Raw genomic sequence first — 15985 nt, 5'->3', positions numbered from 1 at the left:
ATTATAAACAAATCAACAGATCCTCAGATTTGATATATTACAAATGCAATTGACTAATTGACATTAAAAAGAATGACTAACAACACTGAATTAAAGAACAGAAGATCAAAACAATAGGGAAATCCCGTTTTCGCGTTCCAACTCACGCAACTCGTCAATCATTTTGTACCACTTGGCTTTCCGTGGATCCAGTTGTTCTGGCTTGGTCCTGTGGGCGGAGTCATTTAACATGGCGTTTCGAGGGGGAACAGCAATTCCAATGGGGAACCAAATCGGGTGCTACACCGGGCGTCTCCTGAGCCTCGGACCTCGGGCCTTTCTTTGAGGCATCGGGGTCACCAAATTGTCGCATTTTTTAATGTCCTTCACCTACTAACGCCAGATCTGCTTAAAATCATGAATTCATCTTTGGAGACGGGCATTTTACCAAATCCCTAAAGACTGCTATTATAAAACCACTACTTAAATCAATCCGTATTAAGCAATTACAGGCCCATATCCAACCTACCATTCATTGGCAAAATTATTGAAAAAATTGTTTTAAATCAACTAACCTCTTTCTTTTCTAACGCTCAACAACTGCCTTGACAACTTTCAGTCAGGTTTTCGGGCCAACCACCGTACCGAAACTGCTCTGGCCAAAGTCACAAGTGACATTCGGCTAAATACAGATTCAGGCAAGTCATCAATCCTAGTACTACTGGACCTCAGTGCAGCCTTTGACACTGTGGACCACACTATATTGCTTCAGCGACTTGAGCACTGGGTTGGCTTCACTGGTGTTGCAATCAGGTGGCTAAAATCCTACCTTTACGACAGGAGCTTCTCTGTTACAGTTGGAAACTGTTCCTCAGCATCTACATCTTTGATCTGTGGAGTTCCCCAGGGCTCAATCTTGGGTCCACTATTATCTAACCTTTACATGCTGCCTCTTGGTCAACTCATAAAGAAGAACTCAATCGCCTACCACAGTTACGCTGATGACACTCAAAATTTATCTACCGCTAATGCCCAATGACTATACCCCCGTTGAAAGTCTCTGTCATTGTATTTATGAAATAAATAAATGGATGTCACAGAACTTTTTACAGCTCAACAAAAATAAAACTGAGGTGGTAGTTTTTGGAAAGAAAGAGGAAAGGCAAAAGATCTCTGCCTTACTTGAAAGGAAAGGTCTAATAGCAAAAGATGTGGTAAAAAACCTTGGTGTCCTTATAGATAACAACTTAGATTTTAGCAGTCACATTAAATCAGTCACAAAATCAGCATACATACTTCCATCTTAAAAATATCAACAAACTTAGAGGATATATGTCAAAGGAGGATCTGGAAAAAATCATGCGTGCATTCATCACTAGTAGGATTGATTATTGTAATGTACTTTTCACAGGACTTCCCAAAAATTGTATGAAACCACTTCAAATGATACAGAATAGTGCAGCCAGGGTCCTCACTAAAACAAAAAGGAGAGATCACATCACCCCAATCTTAAAGTCCCTGCACTGGCTCCCAATTAGTTACAGAATTGATTTTAAAGCACTTCTGCTTGTTTTTAAGTCTTTGAAGGGGGTTGGGCCAAACTACTTACATGACATGTTTAAGCAATATTCCCAAATAAGGTCCCTTAGATCACAACATAAACAATTACTACTGAAACCGACTGTCAGAACAAAGCAGGGTGAAGCAGCTTTTAGCCACTATGGTGTCCATCTCTGGAACCAGCTCCCAGAGACCATCAAAAACTCCCCCACTGTCACCATTTTTAAATGAAGTGTTAAGACCAAACTCTTTTTAGATGCTTTCGGCAGTTAATGCACATTGTTTTTATATATCTTTTCCATTTTCTTTTTTACTTTTAAATTCACTCTTTGCTGTTGGTATTCCATGTATATTTTACATTTTACTATGGCTAAAATTGTGTATGGTTCCAAATTTGTATCGTTATTTTATTTATTCACGTTCTTTTTGTGTGAAGCACATTGAATTGCCACGTGTATGAAATGTGCTATACAAATAAATATGCCTGGCCTTGCCTTGCCTTTAAGAAAGTAGTCCAATCCTTGGTCGCTTTTAACTCACTTTATTTGTTAAAGTGTTTCGGTATGGTAACTATGAAGCAAAAGGGAGGGAATTGTATCTTACACGGGTGTCAGAGAAAATACCGTAGAGCTACGTTGAGCCCCAGGCTTAGGCCCGGGTCTCTCTGCGGGTCTGCCTATGAATCTCTGAACTCAAATCTCACTGTCGCGCTTGTTAGGGTAAAGTGGGCGTGGCCTATGTGAAGTGGCCGTGGCAGGTGTGACGTATTGGCTACGCCTTCCTTACCTATCCAAAGGTGCTGCCATCTGTGGCTGGAGTAGTTATTGCAGCTTATGTGTTTGGTCCTGCTTCCTAGTCGCTATGTGAGGGTAATGCACAACAATGACCCAGTTGAGGCTCAACAGCACTGTAGCCTGCCATATCCACAGGGATAGATTGAAGGCCTTGGACAAAAGGGAAATAGCGACAGCTTTCTTTGGCACATCTGAGAGGCGGGTGCATGTTTTTGGCCGCTTTTAACTTTCCATCCAACCTAGAGAGAAACACACACTTAATATAGTCCCAAGTTCAGTGCTGGCACATTATTAATTTTGGTAATGTTTAACAGTAGGCTAATCAAACATTTCAGTCTGGTTCAGAATTATTAATAAATAATCCATAATCCATTTCAACTAAATGTTTTCCTTATTCTTTCCAATTAATAAAATAGTTAACTGACCCGTCTTTGGTCATAAGTCAACAAGAGTCATTCACTTTGTTCTGTTTTAATTAAACCCTTCAGTCATCCAGCTGGTGTCAATCCACACAAAGGTCAAAAGGATGTAGCCTCGCCCTACTGCCCTCCAGAGAGGGTAAAACGATAGTTACGTATGTAACTACGGTTCTATGAATCCTGGATGACCGGTGCTTCAAGCACTGGATTTATCCATCTCGCGCATGCGCAGTTCGAGTACCTAATATCAACAAAGTCACCTGTGACCCCTGATGAGCTCCGGACAGCCTATATCTTCCGGTGACATCAGAGGATCTGTTCCTGCAGAATCTTCTCGCGAGTACACAAGGATTCTGAGTGACAGAGCGCTCTGGCGGTCATCCAGGATTCATAGAACCGTAGTTACATACGTAACTATCGTTCTATTTCATCCTTACTGACCGCCAGAGGCGGTGCTTCAAGCACTGGATGGCTCATACCAACAAGGTCACGAGGAACTCCAACACCTACCTCATTGAGAGGGAACAGCAGAGTCGGGCAACAGGACCACGGCCAACGGATGGGGAGTGGCAACGTACACCCGGTAGAACCTGGAAAAGGTACATGGTGATGTCCATGATGCTGCATCACAGATGTCTCCCAGGGGCATGCCCCGCAGGGCAGCCCATGACGTTGAGACAGCCCTGGTAGAGTGGCACCTGACCCCGGATGGCAGGGGGTGACCACCTCCTTTATAGGCATGGGTGATGACGTCCACAACCCAATGAGACAATCGCTGCTTGGAGAGAGCACAGCCCCTCCTAGGACCACCATAGCAGAGGAAGAGCTGGTCCGACCGTCTAATGCCTGCGGTCGCAGCTACGTACGCTCTCAGAGCTCGCACAGGACACAGCAGTTTGAACCCGTCCTCCCCTTCCGAGGCGATAAATTGTGCCAGGCGGACAGGTCGGTTGAGGTTCGACGATGACAGAACCTTCGGGAGGAAAGCTGGAATTGGCCACAGGGTAACCCCTGAGCCATCTGAGTTCCACCTCAGACATGAGTCACTCACGGACAGAGCATGAAGCTCCCCGACGTGCTTCGCTGACGCGATGGCGAGGAGAAAGGCAGTTTTAGTGGAGACCCACTTCAGCTCCGCCTGAGCCAGGGGTTCAAAAGGAGGCAAGCATAAAGCATCGAGCACCAGGTGCAGATCCCATGCTGGGGCACGCTGTGCTCGTGGGGTTCGTAACCGCAACGCCCCCTTCAGAAAAAGGGACACCAATCTGTGGCCCCCCACTGTGTCATTATCCACCCAAGCATGTCTCGAGGAGATGGCTGCCACGTATAACCGAAGAGTAGCTGGGGCCCGGCCGCCATCCAAGAGTGACTGGAGGAACTCCAAAATCTTTGGAACTGAACAATGCACAGGGTCCTCAGCCCTGTCTGAACACCATGCCGTAAATAGCTGCCACCTATTCTCATACTGCGCCCGGGTAGAAGGCGCCCTGGCGTTCAGTATGGTATTGCAGACATCGTCTGAGCACTCCGTCAGCAGCGGGTTGGGCCCTGCAGCGGCCAGACCCATAGCTGTAGGCAACGAGGGTCGGGATGCCAGATCTTGCCCTGTAAATGTGACAGGAGATCCTTCCTGTCGGGAAGGCGCTGTGGTGAACTGCCGCAGAGCCTGCGCAGCAGTGGAAACCATGTTCTCCCTGGCCAGAAGGGGGCTACCAACAGCAGTCTGTGACCCTGCTGGAGGACCCTCTGTAGCGTCGGAAAAATCAGAGGGATTGGTGGAAAGGCATAGAGGGGGACCCTCTGGCCAATCGTGGGCGAGAGCATCCAGACCCAGAGGGCTGCTCTCCTCTGTCCAGGAGAACCACAGGGGGCAATGGGTCGACTCCTTTGTGGCAAAGAGATCCACCTCTGCCCTGCCGAAGACGTCCCAGATGTTGAGGATAACCTCCGGATGAAGCCGCCACTCCCCCGGCGGCAGGCTTGCAACGGGAGAGTGAGTCTGCAGCCTGATTCTGTACCCCAGGCAAATACATTGCTCTCAGGCTGGCCAGGCGTGGTGCTGCCCACAACAGGAGGTCCCGGGATGCCTGCAACAGCCGTGCAGACCTGGTGCCTCCCTGGTGGTTTATGTGAGAGACGGCCGAGACATTGTCCGACCGAACGAGCACATGCCGGCCGCCCAGGAAGGGAAAAAATGACTGCAGTGCCCTGTACACAGCCCGCAGCTCCAGAACATTGATATGCTCCGAGCGGACCTGAGCAGGCCACAGCCCCTGAGCTGTCCGGTTCTGCCACACAGCACCCCACCCCGAGAGGGAGGCATCTGTTGTGACGGTTTCCCGACGGGATGCAATGGAACCCATGGGCATGCCCTGGAGAAGAAACGATCTGTCCCTCCACAGAGCCAGAGCAAGTAGGCAGCAGCGTGACACCTTGAGTCCCCTGTGCCGGTGCCACCTGACATCCAGATGAAAGCTGTGCATCCACCTCTGGAGGGGGCGTTGCGACAGCAGTCCTAGAGGAACCATTGTAGCGGCAGCCGTCAGTTTCCCTAGGAGGCGCAAAAACTCCACATAGCGCAACAGCCTGCCTTCCCGAAACAGGAGAAGGAGGCGGAGGATGCCGTCCACCCGCTGTGGCGACGGACAGGCCTTCATGGCAACTGCGTCGAGAGACACACCGAGAAAGACTATGCTCTGCGATGGCACCAGGCAACTCTTCGTGAGATTCACCCGGAGACCCAGGCGGGCCACATGGGAGAGAAGAAGTGTCGTGTCCAGGGCCACCTGAGACTGGGATGGTGCACAGATGAGCCAGTCGTCCAGATATGGCAGGATCTTCATGCCCCACGACTGTAGGCGTGAGAGGGCTGCCGCCACACACCTGGTGAACACCCGTGGGGAAAGGGAGAGGCCAAACGGGAGCACCCTGAACTGAAAACGACGCCCCTGGAAAGCAAACCGCAGAAACTGTCTGTGGTGTGGTGCTATGGGAACGTGAAAGTAGGCATCCTTCAGGTCTACTAATGTAAACCACTCCCCCCTGGCAACATTACGCAGAACCTCTGCGGTGCTTAGCATGTGGAACCTCAGGATCTTCAGGAACCTGTTTAGACCCCTCAAGTCGAGGATAGGACGGAGTCCGCCGTCTTTCTTTGCTACCAGAAAATAAGTCGGGTAGAACCCCCCGGGTTGCAACAGGGGATCTACTGGCTCGATGGCACCCTTGTCCAGGAGGGCGGAAAGCTCCTGGGTGAGGGCTTGGGCTTTGGCCGGGTCGTGTATGATGGTCATCTTGACCCGGCCACAGGCTGGGGGCCGGCGTCGGAACTGAAGTTTGTACCCATGGGTCAAGGTGGAAAGCACCCACGGGTCCCTGGTGGAAGCAGCCCAATAGCTGAGTTGCTGCTGGGAAAAACATCCGACGACCGGCCCCTGACCCTCAGCGCCGGGTCCCCCGACCTCTAAAGGTCCTGGGGGAACGATTGGCAGCATATGGGACCTGAGGCTGCCCCGAGGGCAGCCGCTCAGGGGCCCGAAAGGCCTGTGCCTGCTGCTGAGCAGGCTGTGGACGTGGGCGCTGAGCACTGGGGTGAGCCTGTGGGTGATAGCTGCGCTGTGGGGCAGCTGAAGAACCACACTCCTTTGAAGCACAGATAGATGCTCGCGAGCCTTCCTGGCCTGGAAGTTCGCTCAAGCACCTCTAGAGTTGCAGAGCCAAAGAGCTCCCCAGGTTCCACTGGAACACTGCGGAGGGTTCTCCTGCACGCCTCAGTGAGAGGAGACTGTGCTAACCAAACCTGGCGGCGAGCCTGGACGAGAGTGGACATCATCCGCCCCAACTCTCTGGACATTAGTGCGAACGCCTGCAGAGAAGCGTCACTGAAATCGTGGGCCGGAGCACCCACTGCGACCTCCTGCAGGGATGCTGACAGAGCGAGCATCAGGTGGGACATAGAATTGCCTATGCGTCCAATGCGTGCCGCTGCGTCATAGGCTTTGGAGAGCAGGTCATCCGTAACCCGACACTGGGGACGAGGACACCTCGCATCCGGTCTTAGAGCCTCATCAGGCGAGACAATTAGAGCGGCTATGGTCGGCTCAACTGCTGGCATGCGGTCCAAGCCAAACTTGGGTGCATCCTGCATGGCTGCCAGTGACCGACCATCGGATGTTGCATGAGAGAGGGCTCTAGGATCCCTCCAGCATGCATGCAACTCCCTCAGATACTCCTCCGATGGAGGCACGGTAAAGCTGGCGGGGGCTGGGCCACGCCTGAAGAAAGCACTGGCCGGAGCCGGCTGCGCTTGCAGCACGTCTAGTTGCAGACTGGCCAGGGCCATACGAATGATGGCTCCCATTGAGTTGTCCTCAGAAGCACTAGTAGAGCTGCGGGTCGAAGGACGGGAGCACGCTGCGGAGGCACGGGAGGCTGCGTCCTGTAGGACCCCATCCGGCTCGTATTCAGCAAACTCGGCAGCTGACGCTGCCAGAGAAAGCACATCTTCCTCCGGCTCCAAGGTGGCTGCCGGAGGAGCAAGAGCACCTGGCCCCCCTGCACCAGTCCCAGCCTGAAAGGCTAGGAAGAGGCACTTCATGCTTTCGAGCTCTTCTGTCAATTGGCCTACCTTGGAGGCAAGCCCGGACTCCCTAACCTTCTTCCTAGAAGTGGGGCCTGCGGTCACCGCAGCCCAACGTTTGGAGCGACTATCCTGGGCTGGATTACGTCGCTGGGCTGGGGGCAACAGTTCGGGGGACGAAACGAGGCACAACCGTTGTTCCACCTCAGCTAATCTAGCAACTCTAACTGCCCGAGGCATAAAACTGCAATTCATGCAGGGATCATCTGAAAGACCCTCCTTCAGATGCCCGAGGCCAAGGCATGAGGGACACAAATCATGGCCATCCTCAATCTGCAGAGGAGCCATACAGGCCGAGCATGAGTGGTCGCCAACCATGTTGACAACCAGAAAAAATAACACTGTATGAAGCAAGAAACAATAGACACTGGGAGAGGGGGCGAAAACACAACCTTCACCAATGGAGATATGAACAGAAAAAAACCCAGACAAGTTAGCCTCAGCGGGAACGCTGCTACCAACTACCGTCACACCTCTGCTGGGAGCGGGAGCGAGAGCACTGCCTTCACCAGTTGAGGGTAGCGGTCAGAACGAAACGCAGATAATAATAAGTGCAGTATAAATGCCGGGAGAGGGAGCGAAAGCACAGCCTTCACCGACAAATGTTGCCGGGATAACAGCCCAGACAGTTAGCCTCAGCGGGAGCACTGCTACTAACTACAAGGCTAAATATAACTATAAATGCTGGGAGCGGGAGCGAAAACACTGCCTTCACCAGTTAACACAAAGCGGGCACAACCGAGTTGGCACCGAGGGAAAAATGTCGGGAGTGGGAGCGCACACACTGCCGTCACCAATAGCAACGATGCACAACTTGAAATTAAGTGAAAAGCGCAATACAAACGCCGGGAGAAATTAAATGATAAGCGCAGTACAAACGCCGGGAGAGGGAGCGGGTACACTGCCTTCACCGAAACACGAAATTATAACCACAAAGTAAACTTATCCAGCCGAGGGAGATGCGTTCCACGCAATCCGAACCACTCGGCGGGTCCGTTGCGGCCTTTGGAGGGTGAGCAGCTCACGGCTCCGACAATATGTCGCAAGGCCACCAGCAACGAACGATCAATGATAATAATAGCCAATTAGCTTTTAGCTAGCAAGGTGATACGATACCTGCGAAGCGAGAAGATGAAAGGAACAGATGCTCTGATGTCACCAGAAGATATAGGCTGTCCGGAGCTCATCAGGGGTCACAGGTGACTTTGTTGATATTAGGTTCTCGAACTGCGCATGTGCGAGACGGATAAATCCAGTGCTTGAAGCACGTCAGTTAGGATGAAATAGATACAGTATTCTATGATCTTTGGCAACACCCTGAGTTCTAGCAGACATAAGGTCCACAACATGCAAGGAAAACAATAAAAATCCTCAAACTGAGTTAAAAAATATCGGTCGGTGACTGACTGTTGGCTTGTTTCAGCCTATTGTTTTAGGCTACAATAGGCTCCCTCCCAATTAATTACACTGTAACCACAAACAATTTGGTTACAACGTGTTCTTGCCTAGCTTGTCTTTGCTCTGAGGAAACATTAATTATTACATGAATATCCATGAGAAAAGCAGTCGTCTCTTCTACCAGGCTTTTCAGACATGCTAGAAAAGCTTGAAATAAGCAAGACATTTCCAAAACAAACAATGTTACAGACTTACAAAAAAGTGAATGAAATGGGTGTGGCGTGGGATCTTTAAAATATTTCTTCATTTGAAGAAACATTGTGAGACTATCTTATAAATTTTTTATTCTGAACATTTCATAAGAAAATAATATTTTTGGGGTGCAGAATATACTGTATTTTGTCGAGTATTCAATCTTTTGCATACATAAATGTATATTTTTTGTTCAGGTAACAGAATGAATCCATACAAGGTTCCCCCATCCTATCACAGTGGGGCACCGTGGATTGGTGGAAAAACCAGAAAGTCTGATGTAGTGTTTAACACAGAATACCAAAAGATTCACACACTCAAGGCTCCAGCAGAACTGAAGGAACTTAGTCACCGAAGACCATCTCTTGAATGAGCTCCTCAATCAAAAGGTATTAGCTGTGTGTTTTTTTTAAAACTGCTTTCTAAAATGAAATGGAAGCAGAAGACACGACTTAACAAGTTATTTCTTATATAGGTAGAGGTGGTCAGAAAAATCTGCAAGGAGTGTGGACTTGGCTCTGAAGGGTCAAGGATGGACCTGATTAAAGGATGAGATGAATACACGGGCCTCCTTTGACAAAATGCTCAAGAAAATCTGGGGTGCATCAGGTTTGTGTATTCCAATTTTTTTTTCGCTACTACTGTCCCTACCCATTTTTTTTCTTAGAACTTAACACAAACCCTTTTCTCTGTAGGTGGTTGGGCAGCGATACTTTGTCCGTGTGACAATGTGTATAGTATAAGGTTCTCCTAATGCCCAGGGATTATGCAGACCTCTTGCTGTCCTGGGCACACATGCCTGATTGTCATTTATGACTTTCCGAGTGAGCTGGCAAGGCACATGAACCTCAGGGTACCAGAGACCATAACCTTCTCTCCACATGAGGGAAGACTGGCAGCTCCAACACCGAGAACATTAAATTGGCAGAGGAAGGGACTCTCAAAGTTAACCTGATATGGTTAACCAAAAAGAAAAATCCACCGGATGAAAATTCCCATCCACTGACTGTTTTATCCGAACACTATGCACTGAGTGACGCTTTTCACGAGAAGAACTCGAAAGACCACAAAAATGCTGTTAGACGTGTCGGTCTGGTCCCTGAGCTGTCTGGTCAGATACACACAAGTGGTGGAGCAGTTCTTCTCGCAAATGAGGAAATGCAATTATGTCCTTAATATGGCTTCGCCATCCACTAACATCTTCCTGCTGCGAAACATTCTCCACCACCGGAATGAGAGGCATAAAAGAAACATTATTGGAAAATTTAAAAAGACCTTGGGCAAAGAAGTGTTGCTGAATGCGCATGGCCAGACAGTGCTAGGTTTGTAGAGCAACGTGCATTATATAATTGTTTAAATGTATATCAATTAACATTGACAGTATGTCTTATCCAAATATTATTAATGTAACTGCTCTGATCATGAGTTCTATTCCTAATTTCATTGATCAATGGCAAAGCTTTATAGACTATTCTAATCATGATGTCTATCTTCAAGCCCAAAAATGGAAATTGTCGGAACCAAAGAAGGAGCAGGCAAAACCTGAACATGAATCCCAAGGTATTGTGTTTTTAATGCCAGTTTTCGGAAGCTGCACAGGGTGACTATTTTCTGTACTGTAAAATGTAAATATCTTGCAGGAGATGGAGTCTGTTGGACATCAGGACACCACCCGATGCAAAAGCTACTGGTTTTTTGATTTATTTACAGATTTTGAAATCTAAGAACAGGGGAATGACTAATTATTTTTCTCTCTCTATCATAGATAAATATGTACATAAACACATACATCCATCATTGATTAACATGGTTAAATACTCCAGTAAAACTAGAAGTCCTACTTCTACATTTCAACTTATGGAAGTACAAAAGCAGGCCAAATTGCCTTCAGATGTAGTGTTTTGCAAAAGACTCAACAAGGTACAGTAGTAGTGGATATAACAGCATGTAACAACACCATTCTCTAAAGCCTTGCTTATTAAAATGAATACATGCTCTGTCATGTTTGATGTCAAATAACCTTGAATTTTGAAAAGGTTTTCCCCAAAAAGGAACAAAGTAAAGATACAGGAACTTCATTAAAGTATTTAAGTGTACTGTCTAACCATAGACAGTCTATGGGTCTAACAAGCTGAACATAAACATACCTGAAGTAGGCATCTTCGTCTCTGGAGTGGGGTCTGGGTACTCGGGATCTCGGTACTCGAGGTCTGGGGGCTGACACTTTCTTCTGTTTGATCAGATATGCTCGATTCACTGCAAGAGTCCACAGTGTCGCCGTTGACCTCCCCAGTCTCAATACCATTCTCCAAAGAGGTGGTGGTTGGCGACCCACCCCATATGTCGTTACACAAATCAAAAAAAGAGTGATAACTTGCCCATGGCCACTCCTGCCTTGCATATCCACGGCCCCCCTGTACTGCATCCTAACGGCTTTAAGCTTAGTTTTATTGATCTCGTCAGTTGCATGTGGATAAGCAGTTCCTCTCGGTTGGCCGTCTGGGGGAGTAGGAAACTGCTCTATGAATGCGGCCCATATAGCAGAGTATTTGGTCTGGCAGGACTCCCAGTCCAGGCCTTGTTGCGCCCTCGTTGCTTTGTAGTCCAGTGTAACCTGAAGCAATAATTCAACTTCTTCATCTGACCAGACGAAATTCTTCTTGTTACCAGCGGTAGCCATGTTTCGCAGCGCAGATAAGAGAAGGAAGATTCTACGCATGCGCTCAGACATGGCGGTGTTGTGTGATAGTGTATCACAGCACCACCTAGCCGCCTGGCATGTGTACCCAATCTAATTCCACACACTTTTGCGTCACCGTGTGCACGCAGATTTCCTCCCGAAAACGCTTGTCTAAACGTGGAATAAAAAGTGAAGACTCAACGCCACTTTTGCGTCTTCTGTTCAGACCGTCATCTTGTAAACGTAGCCTATGAGTTCATTGGAAACCGATTTCCAGAAGTCCTCCATATTGACCTCCCCTCTGTAGTCCTCAGGGACACTTTTGAGGTCACTCACTGCCATTAATTTCAGTAACAACATGATCACAAGTGCATAAATGAGAGACTGACAATGTCGACATAGAAATATATTTGTATTTAGTGCAAAAAAAATTTACCCGTCAGCTGGAAAACGCCATTCTTATGAAGGTCCTTTACCACAGTGGGTGGGTGGTCACCGCAACAAACAGCTGTAATGGGACGTGAGGTTGGACCCAAGAACAGCACAGACCGAGACCGGTGTTCAACGTTCAATGGTTTTATTGTCCAGAAACGGATTCCAAGATTACCGGAACAAGACTAGGAGCGAGCTGGCAAGGGGTCGGCAACGGGAGGGCAGACAGGTAGGCGAGGGGCAGGAGACTGGGAAGCAGACAGGCCGGCAGGGACTTGACAACAGGCGGGTGGTCAGACAGGCGAGGGGTCGGCAACAGGAGGGCAGACAGGCAGATGAGGAGCAGGAAACAGGGAAGCAGACAGGCCGGCAGGGACTCGACGACAGGCGGGTGGTCAGACAGGCGAGAGGTCTGAAGCAGGCAGGATCAGCGTTGAAGAATAGTTCTGGAGTTGCGGGAAAGCTCTGTGAGTACGAGAGACGATCTGGCAGAGACTGAGGCCCCGTTTACACGAGGACGCTTGCGGGTGAAAACGACAAAATATTTTCGTTTAGACGGTGACGGTGTTTTCGGGGCATGAAAACGCATAAATCTGAAACCACCCTCCAGGGTGGAAAAGTTGAATACGCTCCGCCGTAGCGTATCCGTCTAAACGGCCAAGACGCAAAACACTGTTCAGACCTGCTCACGCGTCGTACGCGTTTACGTCACATACACGTGCCAGTACAGAAAAATAAACAGACATGTCCGATTATATCCATGCGTCGGACCTTCAAGCTGCTCTGGCAGCTCTAACAAGCGTACAGGAGGCTTTCAGCGTAATGTACAGGATGTGTACGGATAGTATCAGTGAACAGAGAAGGATCTGTAATTACCTCTGTCAACATTTGGATGCACCAAATCGTCGGAGGCGAGACAGACGGCTTTGGACGAGACCTGGGAGATCTAGTCGATGGTGGGATAACTTTGTGGAAGGAGTAGCCGATGAAAATGCGTGGCGTGAAAACTTCCGCATGTCCAAAGATGCTCTTATCGCTTTAAGTGAAGAACTTCGACCTTACATAGAGGGTGAAACCACCAACATGAGGGCACCTGTCGGAGTCTTGAAGAAGGGAAGCTTGCACATTATATTATTTGAGCGACGAGGGGCGCCTAAGGAAAACTGCCAACGCTTTCGGTTTATCCCGATCAACTGTGTCAATTCTCATCCGACAAACTTACAAGGCCATAACTGACTACCTTGGTCCAAAGTACCTCCGGTTGCCATATACTGTGCCCGAAGTAGAGAAGCTCGTTTCCGGATTCCAGAAGGACCATGGAATGCCCCAATGTTTGGGGGCAGTAGATGGGACTCATATCGAAATTAAACAGCCAGCCGTCAATGCCATGGACTACATTAACAGGAAGAGCAGGTATTCCCTGAATGTCCAAGCGGTCTGCGACCACAAATATAGGTAGGCTAAAGGTTTTCTGCTTTTTCTATAGCCCATATAGGTTTCACTATATTGTTATTGTATACAAGTAAAGCACTCTGTATTTGTACACATTTAAAATATGCTATTGGTTTGCCTCACAGATTCATGGATGTGGCCATACAATGGCCTGGAAGTGTCCATGATGCACGTGTCTTTGCCAATTCCAAGGTGAACACCTACTTGAAGACTGGGAAGATACCTTCACTGGAAAAGCAGATAGTGGATGAAGAGGAGCCCATACCTGTCTTTCTCTTAGGAGACCCTGCCTACCCCCTTCTCCCCTACCTCATGAAAGAATATTCTGGTGGCGGCTCTACCCCATCAGAGCAGTACTTTGGACTTTGTTTGTGTAAGGCCCGTATGGTCATTGAATGTTCATTTGGTCGGCTCAAGGGCAGGTTTTCAGCCCTGAGACGGCCCATGGACATAAATCTCGCCGACCTGCCAAGTGTCATCTACGCTTGCTTCGTCCTCCACAATTACTGTGAGGCCTGGAACGACACTGTAGATCCCCGTGTTGAGCAGGAGGCCATACAGTATGACAGGGATCTGCAGCCTCCCACCCAGACAAACACCTATCTGACTGACTGTAATGAGTTGAGAGGAAAGAGAGTGAGGAGAATCCTCACCAAATATCTTGACCCCTAATGGCATTTGAACTAGACTGTGCACAGTGTACGTTGCACTTACATTGTATAGATCAGTATACCTACTTTATATTAAAATACAGCATAGCATTATTTACATTAGGACTTTCAGTTAAACGAACAAGCACTATGTTCCCTTATATGTTAATTTGGAGTTGATCCTCATGATCAAAATGTTTAAGCTCAGGTGTGTTGCAACATCAACTTGTTCAGACTGCAAACTGTCATTTACTTTGTAATAATAAAGTGCCATTTTCACCAAACAGTCTCAAATATTTTTTTACTTCAGGGCAAACATACTTACAGAACAGATAAATATACAAATTAAATTAAACTGTAATATATGGTTAACAAAGGTTATGCATCTAAATGATAATGTAAACATTAAATGCTTTTGTAAACTTATTTAACATGTATCATACTTATACCATATCACTGTGTAGCCCACAAGTGGGCCTCTGCCTGGTGGTGAGAAAGAATGAACTTAAAGTGCTTAAAACAGTAAAACTAGGCAGGTACTGAACAAAAACAGTGCAACAAAGTGTAAACAAATTGTGTCAAACTCAGTTTTTTACTACCAAGACACAGGATCATGGTCTTCCTCATCGGAGTGTCCCTCCAGTAATTGTCTGTAGCAGGATTGAGGTGCAGGGCCCATCTGCTGAGCTGTGTGTGAATGTGCAGAGCCCATGGGTGGTGTAGTGTGTGAATGTGCGGAGCCCATAGTGTGTGAATGTGCGGAGCCCATAGTGTGTGAATGTGCGGAGCCCATAGTGTATGAATGTGCGGAGCCCATGGGTGGTGGTGTGTATGAATGTGCTGGGGCCATGGGTGGTGGTGTGTATGAATGTGCTGGGGCCATGGGTGGTGGTGTGTATGAATGTGCTGGGGCCATGGGTGGTGGTGTGTATGAATGTGCTGGGGCCATGGGTGGTGGTGTGTATGAATGTGCTGGGGCCATGGGTGGTGGTATGTATGAATGTGCTGGGGCTGTGTAGTACTGCATAGGTGGGGCACGGTTTGGTTGAGGTTGACACAAGTGTCTAACAAGGACATAAACTGTTGCTCATTCTAACATGAGCCTCTGCAATTGTGTCCAGCCTCTCACTGTTGCTTCTCTCAGCCTTCTCCATTATATTGACAATCTTCCTCTTCATGTCGAGGTCGGTCTGCACTGGATCCACACGAAGTCTTTTCTGGAGCCTTTCGCCTCTATGGCCATCGAGCCTTGCCTTGTAAAAAGCAGAGAGAAAGTAACATTCATTAGCTGATGACAGTGTTGGTATTGACAGTGAAAGTAGAAATACACATGGTTAAATACTCCTAAAAGTAAAAAGTCCTACTTCTATTTCCACTTATGGAAGTAGAAAAGCAGGCCTAATTGCCTTCACATGTAAGGTAGTGTTTTGCAAAAAACTCAACAAGGTACAGTAGTCGTGGATATAAGGGATGGGCACGAGTAGTAAATTCCAAACTCGAGTGATCGACGGAATTCCTCGAGGATCAATCGAATCAATGTTTAGAATGTAACGTTGCAATGTTTCAAAACACCTGTAACGGTTTAAAAAACAACAACAAGTAGCCTAACCATTGCAAATAATTTAAAGCTGCAAATAAAACGGCAGCAAATGACCTTCTCTACACGGCCGGGATTACAAGCGCGTCTTGCGGCGGTGAAAATAGCCGACACACTTGGTTGCTGCGGGTCT

Source organism: Gadus macrocephalus, chromosome 5, assembly GCF_031168955.1.
Source record: "Gadus macrocephalus chromosome 5, ASM3116895v1".
NCBI lineage: Eukaryota > Metazoa > Chordata > Actinopteri > Gadiformes > Gadidae > Gadus > Gadus macrocephalus.
The sequence above is the reverse complement of the archived record's forward strand: the minus strand, read 5'-3'. Positions refer to the sequence as shown.